This window comes from Eleutherodactylus coqui, chromosome 3 (genome assembly GCF_035609145.1).
Source record: "Eleutherodactylus coqui strain aEleCoq1 chromosome 3, aEleCoq1.hap1, whole genome shotgun sequence".
NCBI classification, from domain to species: domain Eukaryota; kingdom Metazoa; phylum Chordata; class Amphibia; order Anura; family Eleutherodactylidae; genus Eleutherodactylus; species Eleutherodactylus coqui.
Genome location: NC_089839.1, coordinates 310998329 through 311010493, shown reverse-complemented (window position 1 = coordinate 311010493; position 12165 = coordinate 310998329). Strand labels below are relative to the sequence as shown.

The window sequence follows — 12165 nt, the reverse complement described above, 5'->3', positions numbered from 1 at the left end:
ACGTCTTGTGACGCCTTTGATTGGACTCCTCTCTATTGTCCCTGGCCCGCTCTCCAAACAAACAAAATGATATTTAAACATTTCCTGTTGGCAGCTCGGACAGTCATAAGGCGGCATTGGAAGGCCACAATTTCGCGTCACGTAAAGGGGTTTGTCATTACAACAAAACCCTATCCATTCGCTGGCCCAGCTTAAAATAAACACAAGGCTTACTCCTACTCCTCTGTTACCAGCCAAATACTTTATAGGATTCTTAAAGGGGTTTTCCGTGGAATATACTACTGATAACTTCTCCTCGGGATACTCACTGGTCCTCAGGCTAGGTCATCAATAGGGGATCAGCTGGGGTCTGTTGCTTGGGACCCCGACCGATCAGCTGAGCGGGTGCATGCTGTCAGCATTGCAATACACAGAGGTCGAGCAGAAGCAGCGGAAGTCTCCACGCCGCCCTCCATGTAGTGGCCGGCGCTTGTAACTGCAGGCACGGCTCACGATGATTTCAATGGGGAAAAAATGGAAGCGTTTTAATTTCATTTTAATTTAGTTTTTCTGCTCCAAATTTGGAACCGGGAGACAGAAAGCTCTAATGCAGACGTGAACCAGACCTACTATATTTGGGCTTCTGTTCTTCACCCTTTGGAGTATCCCTGGTTGCTGTAACATTCGTGTATCTTATTTGATTCGGTCAACTTTCAGCCTTTTCATTAAGAGAACTTCTTTAATTTTTAAATTTCTTTATTGAAAAATTTGCAAGAAAATAAATATATTTTACAGTCATTGGTATTAATTAGACATAGAATAAAGTGCTATATAAGTATGGAGAGAGGAATATGTTGTGCTGATGAATCCTGCACATAGCGATCGATGTGAGAGAGGAGCCCGGGCGCCGCGGCAGCTTGTACGTCAAATCACACGGTCGGCTCCACTGCGGACAATAGGAGGAGCAAAGTTAAAACTAAAACCCAAAAGAGTAACAACCAGTGAAAACAGAATACCAATGATATCACACACTCATTACAGTGAATGGTAAAGCAAGGAAGGGGCGGCGTGTGACAAGATGGGGGATAACGATCTGACCAGTGGGAGTCTGACTGCTGGGAACCTTACAGATCAAAAATCCCATGCCCCCCTGTGTGAACAGCGGCCAAGCATGCTCACTGATGCTCAATTCACTTCAATGGAGCTGCCTGAGATATAGTAGCTGGGCACTTGAACTCGGCTATCGAAAGGAAAGGAGCAGTAGGGTGCATGTTTGACCACTGCTCCATTTATTCTGGAGTACACAGGACCCCGTTCTCATGACCGTGAGGGTCCCGGCATATTGACCATCCACAAATCAGATATTTATTCCCTCTCCACATGATGACTTTAGAGGGGTTGCACTATAGAGATGAGCGAACGTACTCGTCCGAGCTTGATACTCGTTCGAGTATTAGCGTGTTCGGGATGCTCGTTATTCGAAACGAGCACCACACGATGTTCGAGTTACTTTCACTTTCATCTCTGAGACGTTAGCGCACTTTTCTGGCCAATAGAAAGACAGGGAAGGCATTACAACTTCCCCCTGCGACGTTCAAGCCCTATACCACCCCCCTGCAGTGAGTGGCTGGCGAGATCAGGTGTCACCCGAGTATATAAATCGGCCCCTCCCGCGGCTCGCCACAGATGCATTCTGACAGAGATCAGGGAAAGTGCTGCTGATGCTGGAGCTGCTATAGGGAGAGTGTTAGGAGTGATTTTAGGCTTCAAGAACCCCAACGGTCCTTCTTAGGGCCACATCTGACCGTGTGCAGTACTGTTGAGGCTGCTTTTTGCAGTGTTGCACATTTTTTTTTGTATATCGGCCGTGCAGAGCATTGCGTCCTCAGTCTGCAGTAATTTTACATAGTCTAGGGCCAGTAGTGGTGAGGCAGGGACAGAAGACATATACAGTCTATATAGGCAGTGGTCTTTTCCAAAACAATTTGGGGGAAAAAAAATCTATTTGGGCTGCCTGTGACCGTCCGCAGTGTACTGCGTCTCTGCTGGGGGTAGTTGTCCTAATTAATACGCAGCCAGCTAAGTGTTACAGCAGGCTTGCGCAAAATTCTTTCCTGGCTCCGCGTTGGCCGTTACATCACCGCTGTCATCCTGTCCACAGTGCAACAGTCTGCAGTAATTTTACATAGTCCAGGGCCAGTAGTGGTGAGGCAGGGACAGTGAAAGAGATATACTGTCTATATAGGCAGTGGGCTTTTCCAAAACAATTTGGGGAAAAAAAAATCTATTTGGGCTGCCTGTGACCGTCCTCAGTGTACTGCATCTCTGCTGGGGGTAGTTGTCCTAATTAATACGCAGCCAGCTAAGTGTTACAGCAGGCTTGCGCAAAATTCTTTCCTGGCTCTGCGTTGGCCGTTACATCACCGCTGTCATCCTGTCCAGAGGGAAACAGTCTGCAGTAATTTTACATAGTCCAGGGCTAGTAGTGGTGAGGCAGGGACAGTGAAAAAGGTGAAAGAGATATACTGTCTATATAGGCCGTGGGCTTTTCCAAAAAGATTTGGGAAAAAACATTCTATTTGGGCTGCCTGTGACCGTCCTCAGTGTACTGCGTCTGTGCTGGGGGTAGTTGTCCAAATTCATACGCAGCCAGCTAAGTGTTACAGCAGGCTTGCGCAAAATTATTTCCTGGCTCTGCTGTGCGTTCCGTAAGCAAAGTCAGCCTCCAACCACAGGCCAATAAGCGGCACATTTAATTACAGCGTTCTGTTTCTGCTCTACTCGTAATACCACCAGCATGCGCAGGCATATGATGGCCAAGCACCCCACAAGGTGGGACGAAGGCCGTTCACCGCCTCCGGTTTGCACCACTGCCTCTCCCCCTGTGCCCCAACCTGCCACTGAGATCCAACCCCCCTCTAAGGACACAAGCACTACCGTCTCCTGGCATGCACCCACACCCTCACCTCCGCTGTCCTCGGCCCCATCCACCAATGTCTCTCAGCGCACCGTCCAGCCGTCGCTAGCGCAAGTGTTTGAGCACAAGCGCAAGTACGCCGCCACGCACCCGCACGCTCAAGCGTTAAACGTGCACATAGCCAAATTGATCAGCCTGGAGATGCTGCCGTATAGGCTTGTGGAAACGGAGGCTTTCAAAAGCATGATGGCGGCGGCGGCCCCGCGCTACTTGGTTCCCAGTCGCCACTACTTTTCCCGATGTGCCGTCCCAGCCCTGCACGACCACATCTCCCGCAACATTGTACGCGCCCTCACCAACGCGGTTACTGCCAAGGTCCACTTAACAACGGACACGTGGACAAGCACAGGCGGGCAGGGCCACTATATCTCCCTGACGGCACATTGGGTGAATTTAGTGGAGGCTGGGACCGAGTCAGAGCCTGGGACCGCTCACATCCTACCCACCCCCAGAATTGCGGGCCCCAGGTCGGTGCTGGTATCTGCGGCGGTGTATGCTTCCTCCACTAAACCACCCTCCTCCTCCTCCTCCTCCTCCAACGCAACCTCTGTCTCGCAATCAAGCACGTCGCCAGCAGTCGGTGTCGCGCGGCGTGGCAGCACAGCGGTGGGCAAGCGTCAGCAGGCCGTGCTGAAACTATTCAGCTTAGGAGAGAAGAGGCACACGGCCCACGAACTGCTGCAGGGTCTGACAGAGCAGACCGACCGCTGGCTTTCGCCGCTGAGCCTCCAACCGGGCATGGTCGTGTGTGACAACGGCCGTAACCTGGTGGCGGCTCTGCAGCTCGGCAGCCTCACGCACGTGCCATGCCTGGCCCATGTCTTTAATTTGGTGGTTCAGCGCTTTCTGAAAAGCTACCCACACTTGTCAGACCTGCTCGGAAAGGTGCGCCGGCTCAGCGCACATTTCCGCAAGTCCAAGACAGACGCTGCCACCCTGCGGACCCTACAACATCGGTTTAATCTGCCAGTGCACCGACTGCTGTGCAACGTGCCCACATGGTGGAACTCTACGCTCCACATGTTGGCCAGACTCTATGAGCAGCGTAGAGCTATAGTGGAATACCAACTCCAACATGGGTAGCGTAGTGGGAGTCAACCTCCTCAATTCTTTACAGAAGAGTGGGCCTGGTTGGCAGACATCTGCCAGGTCCTTGGAAACTTTGAGGAGTCTACCCAGATGGTGAGCGGGGATGCTGCAATCATTAGCGTCACCATTCCTCTGCTATGCCTCTTGAGAAGTTCCCTGCAAAGCATAAAGGCAGACGCTTTGCGCTCGGAAACGGAGGCGGGTGAAGACAGTATGTTGCTGGATAGTCAGAGCACCCTCATGTCTATATCTCAGCGTGTTGAGGAGGAGGAGGAGGAGGAGGGGGAGGAGCATGAGGAGGAGGGGGAAGAGACAGCTTGGCCCACTGCTGAGGGTACCCATGCTGCTTGCCTGTCATCCTTTCAGTGTGTATGGCCTGAGGAGGCGGAGGAGGATCCTGAAAGTGATCTTCCTAGTGAGGACAGCCATGTGTTGCGTACAGGTACCCTGGCACACATGGCTGACTTCATGTTAGGATGTCTTTCTCGTGACCCTCGCGTTACACGCATTCTTGCCACTACGGATTACTGGGTGTACACACTGCTCGACCCACGGTATAAGGAGAAGCTTTCCACTCTCATACGCGAAGAGGAAAGGGGTTCAAGAGTGATGCTATACCACAGGACCCTGGCGGACAAACTGATGGTAACATTCCCATCCGACAGCACTAGTGGCAGAAGGCACAGTTCCGAGGGCCGGGTAGCAGGGGAGGCGCGGAGATCAGGCAGCATGTACAGCGCAGGCAGGGGAACACTCTCCAAGGCCTTTGCCAGCTTTGTGGCTCCCCAGCAAGACTGTGTCACCGCTCCCCAGTCAAGGCTGAGTCGGCGGGAGCACTGTAAAAGGATGGTGAAGGAGTACGTAGCCGATCGCACGACCGTCCTCGGTGACGCCTCTGCCCCCTACAACTACTGGGTGTCGAAGCTGGACATGTGGCCTGAACTCACGCTGTATGCCCTGGAGGTGCTTGCTTGTCCTGCGGCTAGCGTCTTGTCAGAGAGGGTGTTTAGTGCGGCTGGGGGAATCATCATGGATAATCGTACCCACCTGTCAACCGACAGTGCCGACAGGCTTACACTCATCAAGATGAACAAAGCCTGGATTTCCCCAGACTTCTCTTCTCCACCAGCGGACAGCAGCGATACCTAAGCAATACGTAGGCTGCACCCGCGGATGGAAGCATCGTTCTCTATCACCATCAAAAACAGGGACCTTTTAGCTTCATCAATCTGTGTATTATATTCATCCTCCTCCTCCTGCTCCTCCTCCTGAAACCTCACGTAATCATGCCGAACGGGCAATTTTTCTTAGGCCCACAAGGCTCAGTCATATAACTCTTGTAAACAATTTTTATACGTTTCCATGCTCATTAAAGCGTTGAAACTTTCACCTGAACCAATTTTTATTTTAACTGGGCCGCCTACAGGCCTAGTTACAAATTAAGCCACATTAACCAAAGCGATTAATGGGTTTCACCTGCCCTCTTGGTTGGGCATGGGCAATTTTTCTGAGGTACATTAGTACTGTTGGTACACCAATTTTTTGGGGCCCTCGCCTACAGTGTAATCCTAGTAATTTTTAGCCCACCTGCAGTAAACCTGACATTACCTCAGCTGTGCTGGGCACTGCAATGGGATATATTTATGTACTGCCGGTGGGTTCCAGGGAGCCACCCATGCTGTCGGTCCACACAGAGTTGTAACTGTATGTGTCCACTTCTAAAGAACCTCAGTCTGACTGGGGCATGCAGTGTGGGCCCAAGCCCACCTGCATTTAATCTGACGTTAGCTCTGCTGTCCAGGGCACTGCAATGGGATACATTTATGTACAGCTGGTGGGTTCCAGGGAGCCACCCATGCTGTGGGTGCACACGGAATTCCCATTGCGGAGTTGTACCTGCCTGTGACTATTTATAAAAAAACGCGGTCTGACTGGGGCATGCAGACACCTTGACAGAATGAATAGCGTGTGGCACATAGGTTCCCCATTGCTATGCCCACGTGTGCAGCTCCTGATGGCGATGGCACAGGATTATATTTCTCATTGCTTCTGTACAGCATTGTGGACTATCGTCCTGCCCCTTTTAAAGAGGGTTGCTGCCTAGCCGTGCCAACCCTCTGCAGTGTGTGCCTGCGGTTCCTCCTCATGGCATACGCACTTATAAATAGACATGAGGGTGGTGTGGCATGAGGGCAGCTGAAGGCTGCGCAGGGACACTTTGGTGTGCGCTGTGGACACTGGGTCATGGGGGGGGGGGGGGGTTGGGCAGCATGTAACCCAGGAGAAGTGGCAGCGGAGTGTCATGCAGGCAGTGATTGTGCTTTGTTGGAGGTAGTGTGGTGCTTAGCTAAGGTATGCATTGCTAATGAGGGCTTTTCAGAAGTAAAAATTGTTGGGGGGGGGGGGGCCCTCTCTTGCCGCTATTGTGGCTTAATAGTGGGACCTGGGAATTTGAGATGCAGCCCAACATGTAGCCCCTCGCCTGCCCTATCCGTTGCTGTGTCGTTCCCATCACTTTCTTGAATTGCCCAGATTTTCACAAATGGAAACCTTAGCGAGCATTGGCGATATACAAAAATGCTCGGGTCGCCCATTGACTTCAATGGGGTTCGTTATTCGAAACGAACCCTCGAGCATCGTGAAAATTTCGTCCCGAGTAACGAGCACCCGAGCATTTTGGTGCTCGCTCATCTCTATTGCACTACAATTACAAGTCTTCCCCTCTCCAGAGGATGTCCACAGGATCGGGATGACTTGCTCATCGGTGGTAGTCTCACTGCTGAGCCCCCTGCCAATCTTTAGAACGGGGGTCCTGTGTCCCCCGTTCTCCTCACTGTGGGGTTACTGCACTCCGCAGAGTGAGGAGGAGACTGAATGGAGTGCTGGTCGTGCAGGCACACTAATGCTGCATTTGTTTTCAATGCGACCGCAGATAGGGGATGACTTGTGGTTTAATCCCTTTAAGGATGTTTTCACGCCGGCGGAGTTATTCCACCAGGACACGGTGGGATTTATTGCTGCAGAAATCCACACCAAAATCCTCGTGACTAAATGATGATTTTGGTGCAGGACTGCAGGCAGATTTAAGCCATGTTCAATTCTGCATCAAAATCCGCACGGTAGCCGTCCGTACAGAGTGTGGGGTGGAACTATCTACAGGACTGCAAATGTCTCTGCATCCTGGTGGAATAATTCTGCGCCTGTGATGGCGCCCCGTGGCTGGGTCCACACGGGGCAGACTTACTGCAGAATGTCCGCAGGGGACATCCTGCAGCAGATCCAAAGTGGGAAGTCAGCCCTAAAACTCACGGGTGTCAATGCGGATTGTTTTGCAGAATTCACGCGCTGTGTTCTGCATGCTAATGCCACCCATGTGAAAGCACCCTAAGGGACCTTTCACATGGGACGGAATTACATCGCAGGACGCAGCCAAAGCTACAGCTGCGGAATCGCACACCAAAAGTGGATTTTGCTACAGAATTGCAGGCAGGTTTTAAGTAATTTTCAATTCCGCATGAAAATCTGCAGGGAGCCTGTGGACTATAGCGCAGAATTCACCACGGCTCGCAGTGCGTCGTGAGGCCTATTCTGTGCCATGTGAAAGGTCCCTAAAGGAGTTGTTCAGGATTAGACATGACTGATTTCTTCCGAGAACCAGGCCACACTTGTCTACATGTTGTGTATAATTTGTGCCTCAGACCTATTCACTTTAATGGAGCTGAGCTGCAGTACCATATGCTGCCCATGGACAGGTGTGGCGCTGTTGTGGGAAGAGAGCAGCTGTGTTTTTCTAAATCTGGACAACCCCTTTAAGTTTTATTTATATAAGACTGTATGGCCCCTTTAAAAAAAAGAACACATGACCGCCAGTCAGAGGCTGCACCCTCCTGATGGTTTCCTTCTCATTGGCTTCCTGCTAACCTTTCACTCACCGTTCCTCCAGCCGATCTGTCACTTCTTCACACGTTTAAGTCTCCACCGATATTCCCCATACTATTAAGTAGGCCAATCTGCAAAATCTGGAAGATGGAGGGAAAGGACAAAATACCGATCAGAAGCATTCTGATAGGACAGTGGTGATAATGCTGCATTATTAGAGCTCCTAGACCCTTTATTATTGACCTCCGCCCCTCTACGATTGGCGCTTCTCTGTATGGTAATTCTCCCCATGACCCCAGAACGCAGCATAAACTCCCGTGACAAGTTTTCTGTGGATCAGTGTCAGTGTGAATCTACATTAGATGGAAGAATCTAGTGATCTGAGCGACTTCCAAGGACCATCAGTGCTAGACCAGCCGTAATGTACCCTGCTGATGGGAGGTCATAATTTGGCGCGAGCAGCATGAATCGCTGACCCCCTTCCTGTCAGCTGGTCAGAACATGTCAGTACCACCATCTAATCTGCAGCAACTACAAGTAGTTTCCTGTCTGCAGGGGCCGATATTCCTGCAGAAGCATTTCATCACCGAGTGGAATCTACGTCACAGGGAATTGCTGGAGTTCTGAAGGCCAAAGGAGTCCAACGCTACTAGATGGGGGCTCTAATAAAGTGGTCATTCAGTGTATATGACAAAAAATGACTCAAATAGAATAATTTTCTATTACCACTAGGGGGAGCTCACTGCAGACTGGTTTATTACTGAATATTATGGAGGAGCTGTAATATTCCCTATGCAGTGAGCTCCCCCTAGTGCCGGCTGCAGGCAGAATTCTATTATATGATTCTAATACAAGAATCATATAATAAACTATATCATTATATTATGTAATGTTAGGGCGAAGAGGGATGGAGGGAAACTTAGCCAGCATTGTCCTATGCAGCAACACATTTGTACCTGGTTTTAAAATGCATTAGATGTTATGAGACATTCATTGTACATTATGGCTTCATTTACTGCACTTCTGTGAGAGGGTAACCAGATACGCACCAAGCAGAGCCCTATGGGAAGAAGGACCACCGCTGTCACCATCAGACCGATCAGCACTCTGCCGAACACGGGGATCACCACTTCTGCACAAGAGGAGAAATATTGTGGTAAAGTTGAGCGAATGGTAACTACTGAAGAACATATGCAGAATGATACATAATGCTGATTGTAGGGGGCTGCCCACACATAACAAGGGTGATAAAGGTTAGCTTGCTGGGAGTTGCAATGATCACCGGTGTCCTTGTCTGCAGGGGGGGTGGGAGTATGGAAGAGCCAGGAGCAGGAACTGAGCTCCCACCCATTGCCACTATTTACAATGGGAGGTGTGGGAAGGGGGTGGAGCTAAGCTCCTGGACTTAGCTCCGCCTCTTCCATTGCAAATAATGGCAAGGGGTGGAGAGGGGGCGGGAGCTCAGTTCCTGCTCCTGGCTCTTCCATCCTCCCCCCCCCCCCCTGCAGAAGAGGACACCGTATATCGGCTCGGCGTGAAAACCCAGCCGATATACGGTTGTCTGAATAAGCCCTTAAAGTGATAAAAAAGCCATATTTATCCCAAAATGGTAATCATTGTAGAAAAGAAGCCCCCGCAGAGCTCCATACATGAGAAAATTAAACAGTTATGGGACTTTGAATGCAACATTGTAAAAAAAAAATTCCAGAAAAAGGGTTTTTACTGTGCAAAAGTGGAAAAACCTAAAAGAAAATAATCTTGGTATTTGTCGTATTCTCACTAGCCTGCAGAACAAATGTATCAGGTCATTTATGCTGCATGATTAACGCTGTGAAAGCGTCACTAAGGGGTTAAAAGTTTGTTTCTATTTTTCTGTCCTTATTAGAGATGAGCGAGTATACTCGCTAAAGGCAATTGCTTGAGCGAGCATTGCCCTTAGCGAGTACCTGCCCGCTCAAGACAAAAGGTTCGGGTGCCGGGGCGGGCAGGGAGCTGCGGGGGAGAGCGAGGCGGAACGGAGGGGAGATCTCTCTCTCCCCCCCGCTCCCTCCTGCTGACTGCCGCTACTCACCGCTTCCCCGCGCTGGCACCTGAACCTTTCGTCTCGAGCGGGCAGGTACTCGCTAAAGGCAATGCATGCTCGAGCAATTGCCTTTAGCGAGTATACTCGCTCATCTCTAGTCCTTATGAAAGAATAGAAGAATGTAAGCGGAATGCAGATGTGAGCAGAGACGATGTAACAATAATATGGGCAGCGGGTGAGGGGCGTGGATACCATGACAACACTTCTAGTTTGGTACTTTATCCTCTTTATATCAGAAGGAATTTGTACAATTAGATTAATTCCTTTCTGCCAGTCTGTGATTTCTGTAATAGCACAATAGACTCAAAGTAAGCAAAGTCAGTAAAACCAATAAATTAATGAAGACATTCTAAACATAAAATATAGAAAAATGCTAAAAAATCAGTTAAATGCATAAAAAAAATGAATCTGCGAAAAAAACAAAACAGTCACACACAAAAAGAAAGTAAAACAACATGGCAAAAACCTGAGAATGTCCGTAATGAAGCCCAACAAACTACAAGGGCGCCTTTAATAACATTGTCTAATAAACAGAGCAAACTAAGATTGACGAACATATATCGGCTTGGTTTTCACCCCGAGCCGATATACGTCCTCCTCATCTGCGGGGGGGTGGGGTGGGGGTGGGGGGGTGAGGATGGAAGAGCCAGGAGCAGGAACTGAGCTCCCGCCCCCTCTCTGCCTCCTCTCCACCCCCTCCCCGCCCCTATGCACTATTTGCAATGAAAGGAGGCAGGATGGGGCGGGGCTGCTCTCCGCCCCTCTGCACTATTTGCAATGGGGAGAGGCAGGATGGGGGTGGGGCTAATTCTAGCCACTTAGGCCCGCCCTGCCTCTCCACATTGCAAATACTGCAGAGGTGCAGAGAGGAGGCAGAGAGGGGGCGGGAGCTCAGAGCACTGCTCCTGGCTCTTCCAGGCTCCACCCCTGCAGAGAGAGAGAGACAACGTATATCGGCTGGGTGTGAAAACTCAGCCGATATATGTTCGTCTGAATCCAGCCTAAATGTGCAACTTAGTAACTGCGGTGTGAAGCGTTTAGGGCAGCATTCTGGTAAAGATTGTGCCAGATGACCATCATAGTTTGAATACTAAATGTGTCCCAAACTCTAATAACTAAAATATATTTCTAATAACAGAAATATATACCAAGGGCCTCCTTCACACAGGCAACAAAGTCGCACGATTTTGTACCATTGCTACAATGTTGCAAATCACATGTGTAAGAAGCCCAAGCCCATGCTTTCCTATGGGTTCCTTCACACATGCGATGTTTTGTAGCATGCTACAAAACGACACAAAAACCTCACGCATCCGGCGATATGCCCGCAACTCGTGAGGTTTTGTAGCCCATGCTTCCCTATGGAGCCTTCCTCTCTGTTGCATCGCATTGCACAAATAGCAAATGCTACTGTCAAACCTATAATCTAAGCCCTAACTGCAGGAAAAAAGAAAATACACATACATCACCATAGACACACTGTCAGCCCGGCCGCAGCTTCTCCCTGGGTCCCCGGCACTGATTAATCACAGTTGAATCATTGGTTCAATCACAGCCATTCATCGAGCACTGGCTATAATTGGCTAAGCGTCAACCAATCGCAGCCAGCGCTTCCAGGAGGCGAAGATTTTTAAATCCCTGGCCAGAAGAGAAGAAGATGATCAGTGCCGCGACCCTGAGAGAAGATGCGGCCGGGCTGACAGCGCGGGAGAGGTAATGTATATATATTTTTTTCAGCGCTACTTGTATTGCTGTCAGAAGACGCAACAATATCGCACGGACCAGCCGTGTCGCCCATGTGAGGGAGGCCTAATAATGGCGTTCACTCCGTTTTTATGAGACCGTTGAGAGCTGGAAAGTATTCAGCTTGATATCTCACCTGCAGCAGTAGTTGTCGGGGTTACTGTAGTTATGGGAGCAGCAGTGGTTGTCGGGGTTCCTGTAGTTATGGGAGCAGCAGTAGTTGTCAGTGTTCCTGTAGTTATAGGAGCAGCAGTAGTTGTCAGTGTTCCTGTAGTTATGGGAGCAGCAGTGGTTGTCGGGGTTTCTGTAGTTATGGGAGACGCAGTAGTTGTCAGTGTTCCTGTAGTTATGGGAGCAGCAGTAGTTGTCAGTGTTCCTGTAGTTATAGGAGCAGCAGTAGTTGTCAGTGTTCCTG

At 49.9% G+C, this 12165-nt stretch overlaps 1 long non-coding RNA gene across 1 annotated transcript; it reads right to left on the bottom strand.

The window, feature by feature from the left end:
- Positions 1–720: 720 nt before the first annotated feature.
- On the bottom strand, positions 721–12165 carry LOC136620061 (uncharacterized). Its single transcript, XR_010791125.1, has 4 exons — positions 11887–12165; positions 8974–9056; positions 7978–8064; positions 721–925 (listed from the first exon to the last, which is right to left on the bottom strand). It is a non-coding gene; the product is annotated as an uncharacterized lncRNA (long non-coding RNA).